The 8,563-nt window shown below is 43.1% G+C and overlaps 1 pseudogene; it reads left to right on the forward strand.

Annotated features, from left to right (window-relative positions):
- Positions 1 to 354: 354 nt before the first annotated feature.
- LOC114213477 (ADP-sugar pyrophosphatase pseudogene) lies at positions 355 to 1,038 on the forward strand (annotated as a pseudogene).
- The last annotated feature ends 7,525 nt before the right edge of the window (positions 1,039 to 8,563 follow it).

The following is an 8,563-nucleotide window of genomic DNA, read 5'->3' on the forward strand; positions in this document are numbered from 1 at the left end:
GAGGGCTGTGCTAAGTCTGGGTCTGTGCAAGGTTAGCTGGCCTGGTACTTCCCAAGGGGCCCAAGGGAAGGACACTGTGGCTAACAGACTGCTTGGCAGAGGCCATAGTATCACGATTCGTTATTGCCTGCCCAGGATTTCACACGAATACGCCCTCCGCTTCATATATGCTAACACGCTTACTTCTCAAACAACCTAAGATCTGAAAGCAATAGCACTGCTTCTCCTCAGACTGCTGCCTCAGGCTTGTCGTCTCTTCTCTTGTCCCCGTTCCCAAAGGCATACCCTTCCCCGCACTCACACCCGGGGCATGAAATTCCTGTCCGAAGACTATAAAGACTGACTAGTGTGAAAATGAAAAACCAAGATCTGATGGCTTGGTCTCAAAATACCCACCAGTCTATTATTTCAGGGGAGTTCATTTCGGAAGGAAAATGGGTCAAGCTTGGGAAAAACAACTCACATGGCTCCTTACTGGTACAGCAAGAGGCTGGGACACCGTGAAACACACACCAGGAGAGGACAGTCAGCTGGTGGTGTGGGGTGGTTCCATGGCTGCGAAGAACTAACTCTTCGTGATGAATGTATCTGGCAAAGCCGTTCCAGCCACCGATGGGGAGGCTGATGCCTAGAACTCCCCGCAGGTGTCGTAGCTGATGATGGAAGCCCAGAATCTGCAGCTTCTCTTCAGGAGCTTGAGGAAGACACTGGCTGTGAAGGTGACCTTGCTGAATGGATGGATCCAGGTCTGTCACAGTGTACTGATCACACATGGTGACAAGAACTACTAATGGAGATGAGGCTGAAAACGTAAGTCCTAAGCCAAAACCAGGGGATGGAGCATTTGTGGAAACGATTTCTTTATCAAGGAATGACCTGCTGAAGAGACCCAATACTCTGGTGGCTGAAGGACATCCAATAATGGACGCCAGCAGCTGTTCCTGGGCTCTGGCACCAAACCATGCAAATGTGAAGCTGTTTGAAGAGCGCTTCCTGGAACTGGAAGGCCAAAGGACAGAGGCCATATGTTTTTTGTAAATGAGACCACCAGACCTCCTTCACTAAGACTTTATGTTCCACTTAGTTTCACGTAGATTTGAAATGAGCTTTTTCATAAAATAAAAGCAGCACAGAATGCAATCAATCAACAATTTGCCGATGTACCTCTTTTCACATCTTCTCTGGAATTGAGGGGTGTCTTAGAAGCCATGATCTCTCCTAGGTGCAGTCTGCAGGGTATGGTAGTGATGGGGACATTGCCTACAATATTACACTTGGGCATGGCTGTTTATGTTTTCAGCATTTCAGTTGAATTACGAGCATTGCTACTGCATGTGTTGTTACTTGTAACAGCTTCCTGGTTCTTGCTTGAAACATTCTGTTGACATCTGCTGCTAAGATCATCTTGCAAAATGGGTGCCAGTGACAGGAAAGAAAGTCTCCCAGATAGGGCAGGGAGCAGGTGAGGCATGCATAGGGGACAGCTTCTTTGGGAAATGCTGGTTGGCTCATCCTATGATGGAACAGGGGCTGGTTTTGCTTGGAAAAAGCCTCAGTGATAAGAAAACATTGGGTTCTAGCTTAATTGGTAGGTTTTTCTTCAATAGTATATGAGGTGTCTTATAATCAAGGGCCACTTGGAGTCGATAAAATACAAAATTATTATGCTCACTTTATAGATGAGAAAGCTGAGACACAATCATGTGAATTAAGTTGCCACAAACCCCACAGATAGTAGGTGGCAGAGCCAGGATTTTCTCCTGAACTGTGCAGTTGATTTAAGGTCTAAACACTCAGGTTCCTTGGTACTCATGCAGCTGATCAAGGAAGGTTATTGTGATTTACTCCAATTAGCCAACCAACTGAGTCATTGGGTGCTCCATATATTGGGGACAGGTCCAGCAGTGAGCAAGGAGTTGGAGCTACCCTCACGGAGTGCATAACTTAATAAGGGAATAGGTCTTAACCACATAACAGGAATAAATGGAAAGTTGCAACATGCGGGATCAGAAAGGAGAACCATACAGTGCTATTCAAATATAAAATGAGGGCCCCCCTTTTTTTAAGATTTTATTTATTTATTAGAGAGAGAGAGTGTGCGTGAGTGAGCATGAGCAGGGGTAGGGGCAGAGGGAGCATCAGACTCCCCGCTGAGTGCAGAGCCTGACTCAGGCTTGTTCCAATGACCCTGAGATCACAACCTGAGCCAAAATCAAGAGTTGGACCCTCAACTGACTGAGCCATCCAAGCACCCCAAGGGGCCCCTTTTCTTTTTTTTTAATTTTTTATTGTTATGTTAATCACCATATATTACATCATTAGTTTTTGATGCAGTGTTCCATGATTCATTGTTTGTTCATAACACCCACTGCTCCATGCAGAACGTGCCCTCCTCAATACCCATCACCAGGCTAACCCATCCCCCTACGCTCCTCCCCTCTAGAACCCTCAGTTTGTTTTTCAGAGTCCATCATCTCTCATGGTTCGTCTCCCCCTCTGACTTACTCCCCTTCATTCTTCCTCTCCTGTTATCTTCTTCTTTTTCTTTTTTCTTAAAATATGTTGCGTTATTTGTTTCAGAAGTACAGATCTGTGATTCAACAGTCTTGCACAATTCACAGCGCTCACCGTAGCACATACCCTCCCCAATGTCTATCACCCAGCCACCCTATCCCTCCCACCCCCAACCACTCCAGTAACACTCAGTTTGTTTCCTGAGATTAAGAATTCCTCATATCAGTGAGGTCATATGATACATGTCTTTCTCTGATTGACTTATTTCACTCAGCATAACACCTTCCAGTTCCATCCACGTCGTTGCAAATGGCAAGATCTCATTCCTTTTGATGGCTGCATAATATTCCATTGTGTATATATACCACCTCTTCTTTATCCATTCATCTGTCGATGGACATCTTGGCTCTTTCCACAGTTTGGCTATTGTGGACATTGCTGCTATAAACATTGGGGTGCACGTACCCCTTCGGGTCCCTACATTTGTATCTTTGGGGTAAATACCCAGTAGTGCAATTGCTGGATCCAATGGTAGCTCTAATTTCAACTGTTTGAGGAACCTCCATACTGTTTTCCAGAGTGGTTGCACCAGCTTACATTCCCACCAACAGTGTAGGAGGGTTCAAGGGGCCCCTTTTCAATCTGGGAAGTCAGAGAAGGTTTCCTGGAAGAAGACTCCTTTGAATAGAGGCAAATAGGCAAAAAGGAAGGAGGGAAGAACATCCCGGCAAGAGGAAACAACATGTAAAAAAGGCCTTGTGGTGGGAAAGAGGTTAGCACCTTCTCAAACTGGAAAGAAGCCAGGGTGGCTACAGTGAGTGTGTGTGGGTGTTCACACATGCACACACAGATGGGGGCCAGAGTGTTCTGAGAGGAAGGTAGAGAAGTAGGTTGGGGTAAGATCATGTAGAGCCCTGTAGTCATGTTAGGATTTAAGTCTTCATCCTGAAAGCAGTGATATTCGCCCGGAGTCTCATTGTCCTATATTGTTCCCTAGCTCTATTTCAGTAAATCTGAAACTGTCCCAAAGTCTGATTCATTCTCTGTGGACGAGAATAACTTTTCTGGAGGCCCTTGATAAGCAGCTATACTGTATAACGTACAATTATTTCCCCTACTATTTAAAACAGATCTCGTTGCTTGCTCTGGCTCAGCATATGATGAAACTTAGCCATAAATAAGAGAGATTTAAACTGAATTTAGATATGGTACTACAGATGTCTCAGTCTGTTTGGGCTGCTATCACAAAATTCCCCAGATGGGGTGGCTTGTAAACAACAGAAATTTATTGCTCACAGTTCTGGAGGCTGAACGTTGGAGATCAGGGTGCAGGCATGGCTGGGTGAGGGCCCTCTTCTGGGTGGCAGACTTCCGTTCTCACATGGTGGAAGAAGCTGGAAGCTCTGTGGGGTCCCTTTTATGAGTGCTCTACTCTCAGGACCTAGTCACCTCGCAAAGGACCCACCTTTGGTAATGGTATTTCAACATACGAATTTGGAAGGCGACACCAACACTCAGACTATAGCAATGGTTCTCCAGACTTGTAAGTTAGTATGTATAGAAAGATAGTGGAAAAAAAGTTTATTTGCCTAAGTGTAAACATGTGGCATAGAGAGATGTATGCAATGTACTGAGATCATACATATTAAATATACCATATTTAATTCAAAGAAGCACTTTTTCATTGAAATTATGACGTGTCTTACAACTAAATACACATCTTACGTGTCATGTATGAATTGTCAGCATCTTTTCTTTCTTGGTGATATATAAAATAATAGTCTTACAGTTGGTAGTGTCTCAGATACAATAAAGTAGAATGTCCAAGTGTCAAGTTCATAGAAGCAGAGCCAAAGAGAGGTATTGGGGTTTACATAATTTATTGAGAAGTGCTCTTTCAAAAAAGCCTGTAAAGGAGGGATTGAAGCAGGAGAGGGAAGGAACAGAGCAAAGCCTGTAAGGGAGGGAGTGAAGCAGGAGAGGGAAGGAACAGGGTCTCAAGTCAAGACTAGCCTCTAGCTGATCCATAGGAAGTGGGTTCTGAAGCATAAGCCCATCACGGTTTTACTCTCTTGGGGAAAGAGGACTTCTGGTCACCCAATTATCTAGTCATTGACTACGGGCTGCTTTTAGAGGTGTCATAACCTCTTGGGCAAGGGGCTTTCATCAGCCAAGGGTAATCCTCAGAAGAAGCGAGGCAGCTGGAAGCCATCATCAGCCAATAGTCACAACAACTGAGAGTTGGGGACCTTCACTTGGTGTAGGGGATCTGAGGGACATTACAGCATCCACTAGAGGAATCCTGCTCAGCTTCAAGGTTCACAGTACCCACAGAGTAGAAACCAGCTGCTCTCAAGAAGAATAATCATTATCCCGTTATGGTGTGACTTACAATGTCCTCGAGGATATCCTTAGAGTAGACTCATCGCCAAGTATCCGAGGGCTGTTTCCTCCAGGTCTCCTGAAGACAGGGCATTGAGATGCCATCAGAAGTCACAAACGCCACAGGCACAGAGCCACTCTGATCTGCATGTGGCCAATCTGGCTCCCAAAGGAATTCCCACACTCTTAGCATCCCAGGAGTGGTAAGAGGTGGGTGGGTGGTGGTTAGCCCAGAGATGAAAGCAGAAAGCAAGTGGGAATGTGTGTTCTGTCCCCTGTCCCACTTTTCTAGAATCTTGTCCCCCCTCCTAGCAACCTTTTCTCTACCCACATCACCACCACCCTCCCTCTGCCTGATCTCTAACTTTGTTCTCAGGATGTTTCTTTCTTTCCCTTTCCCCCCAAGGAACTTACCTTAAAAAAAAAAAATGTGTTACTTAGGAATTTTATGTGTTACCACCTGGGTATATTTGCATTTTAAAGAACACTGGCAGAAGATACTGTTCACCACAAGGAAATGAGTAACTCTTGGTGTAATTCAAGGCATCTGGAGTCCTTTAAATTATTCAACATGGACAAGCTCCCCATACAAACTACCAACCTGGGGTGAGTGAGTAAAGAAACAGAGAAAAGTTGGGAAGATCTAACTCTTCTCTCTCATTTTGGCACATAGACCAATCGTGCTGCTAGCCTTAGCTAATTCTCCCTCTCTTCCTGTATCTTGGCTTTTTTTTTGCACAAAAGAGTGGCCAGAGGGATGGCATTGCCAGGCCCAATCAATGGCATACACAAGGATGGGATAATTGCAATATATTAATTTTCCCCATTGCAGTGATACCAACAGTAGCAGCAAGGACACAACAATCACTGAATGTTTTCTAGGTGTCAGGCCCCTTTTGGTCCCCAAGCCTTGTAAAAGAGTGGTCAGTGGACTTTCTGGTTAATTAGAGCTAAACCTCCACCTTTGGATCCTTTTTACCTTAATCAGTTTGAGTACACATTTGAGCTGACCTAGAAATGAATGTGAAAATGATGAGAAAAAAATACTGTGACCAATGTAGTCTTTCCTAGACTGAGACTTAGCATGGGGGACATTCTGGCTCAATTAAAAGAGATGTAATAAGGCAGAGAGAGATGGGGTCCTGAGGATACAGAGCTGTAAGGAAGCTGAGAGTTCCAACTTTCTCATTGTACAGATGAAAAAAATTATATACTAGGTAAATCGTCTAAAGCCACAGAGCTCCAAGAAGACTTGGTGGTAGGGGGTGGGGTCGGGGAGGTGACATGGTTATAAAAGCAGGTGGCAACAAGGACTTTGCTAGATTTAAGTGAAGATATTTTAATACAGAAATAGAAGTTTAATAATGACTGCAGTTAAATTAAGCTAGGAACAAATAAGGACAAGGACTAGTGAATGGCTTCTATCTGAGGAGTATTCATTTGCCAAGAGTACATTAGCAATCATTCTGAACTCTTTTCCTGAGCAGGTGGTGAGAAGGGCAAGCATCACCTCATGGAGATATGTTCCCCAAGGTGGGTGCCTGTGATTAGGGCACATAGCCAATAGAACATCTTGGTGAAAAATGTGGGAAGAACAGTTTTTATGCCAAAACTGTTCTTTACTATTTTAAGAAGGAAGTGGCTAGTGTTTCTTCTCTGCCCAGATTTAGTCTATCAGTGATTTATGAAAGATAGTGTACAATCCACCAGTCACCTCCAAACAATAATTTTTGGTCTTATCCAACCAACTGTAGTTAAGTGTCATCAGCTTTATGAAAGGCACTGAAACACTGAACATTTCTAACACTTCAGTCTTTGGAAGTCTAGAAGATGACTACTCTATTGCGCATTTTACTAGAGCCCCTTGGAGAATGAAAAAGAAGTCAAAAATTAAAAATAAATAAAGTGTATGTTCACATACTCAAAGAGATTATAATCTGGCTGCAACAGCAGAAGGAAAAGCAAAATCATCCTTACCACCATCATTAACACCCTTGAATACTTGCTATGGATAGATACCATACAAAACACATCATGTACATTATTCCACTTAATACTTGCGTTCACCTTTAGGAGGTTCTATTATAACCCGATTTACTGATGAGAAAACTGAGCCCCAGAGAGGCTTCCAGCTTGGCAGTGCCTGAGTCATAAATGCAAACCCAAGTCTGTCTGACTTTAGAGCCTGTGATCCTTCCATCACTGCACACTGCCCTCACAAGAAAGCTTTACAGCAAAGCATGGTGATTGTCAACCTGATTAATAGAGACAGTACTGGCCCCAACATAGAGTAGATTTGTTCTTGGCTGCTGCTACTATTTATTCTGCCTGGTTTTTGATTCAGTACACCAACTTCTCACCCTCATAATGTGATTTGTGTGGGAGCAGATTATAGACTTGTAAAGTATATAGAAACCATGCAGTGTGTGACTTGTTATTATACATGTTAAAGAGAAGATAGAGAATAATGCAGACACCTTTTGCTCCTTCTGACAGGTCTAGTTTATGGATTATGAATTAAATGTGAGCACACTGTCTTTCCTCCTTCCAAACCTGCATTTCTAGGTAGAAATAGAAATGTATTCCTGATCTTAGCTGAAATCTTTGGGTTTCCTGTGTGTGTCTGGGTAGCAGTCATCCATCCAATAGTTACCAAGCCTTTACTAAGTGCTTGGTGATGCCCGCAGTACTGCACGCACAAGGATGGAAGACCACAGCCTTTGTCCTTAGGGAGCTGAGTCTCATTGGAGACGGACATAAAGTTGCCAGATTTAGCAAATAAAAAATACAGGATACCCTGTTAAATATTTCATGGAACATAATTACACTAAAAAATTGTCCTGTTTATCTGGATAATATAATTTAACCAGGTGCCATGTAGTTTAGCTGGAAACCATAGGCAGACATAAAAATCCACCACACCCAACGAAAAGATGGCAGTTCTAATGGTTGTGCACACAGAGCTCTGTAGGCACACAAGAGAAGGCTAGCCAAGGGAGTCTTTACATGACTGTGTGGGCCAACTTAAGGGAATGGTGCCTCTGCAGGGTGATCTTGAGTAAGATTTGACAGGCAAAGATGAGGGGAAGGAAATTCCAGATGCAGGAAGAGCACAGAATTTGACATAATGCCTGGAGTGTGTGATCAATGGGAGAAGGGCAGAGACAAACGTGAGGGGCAGGTCATGAAGGGCTTTGGTAGAAAGGTGAAGGATTCAGATCTCATTCTACCATCAGTAGGAAACCACCCAACCAAATACTTTTTTCTTATTTTTTCATACAATCAGACTTTGACTAAGAAGTGTTTTATTACAAAATGTGGACCATGGACCAATGTTACTGTGGGAGGTAATTTTAGGTAATAATTTCTGATGATTTGGCATAGTATGGGGAATGCAGCATTAAATAACCTTGACTCACGTGGGCTAAGTATTAATCTGCCTTTTTTTTTTTTCAGTTTAAAGCTCTTAATTTTATTTTTATGTATACACTTAAAAAATTTATAGACTTTGTTTTTTGGAACAGTTTGTGGTTTACGAGACATTGAGCAGAAAGTACAGAGTCCCCATATATCCCCTCTTGGTTCCTTTTTTATTGTCTTTCAATCACTTCTTATTACTCAAGATGGAAGTCTTCATTTGGTGTTATTCTTTTTTTATTTTTTAAGT

The sequence above is a fragment of the Eumetopias jubatus genome, unplaced genomic scaffold, assembly GCF_037043125.1.
Source record: "Eumetopias jubatus isolate StellerSeaLion01/CBP00866 unplaced genomic scaffold, mEumJub1_p1.0 scaffold_15, whole genome shotgun sequence".
NCBI lineage: Eukaryota > Metazoa > Chordata > Mammalia > Carnivora > Otariidae > Eumetopias > Eumetopias jubatus.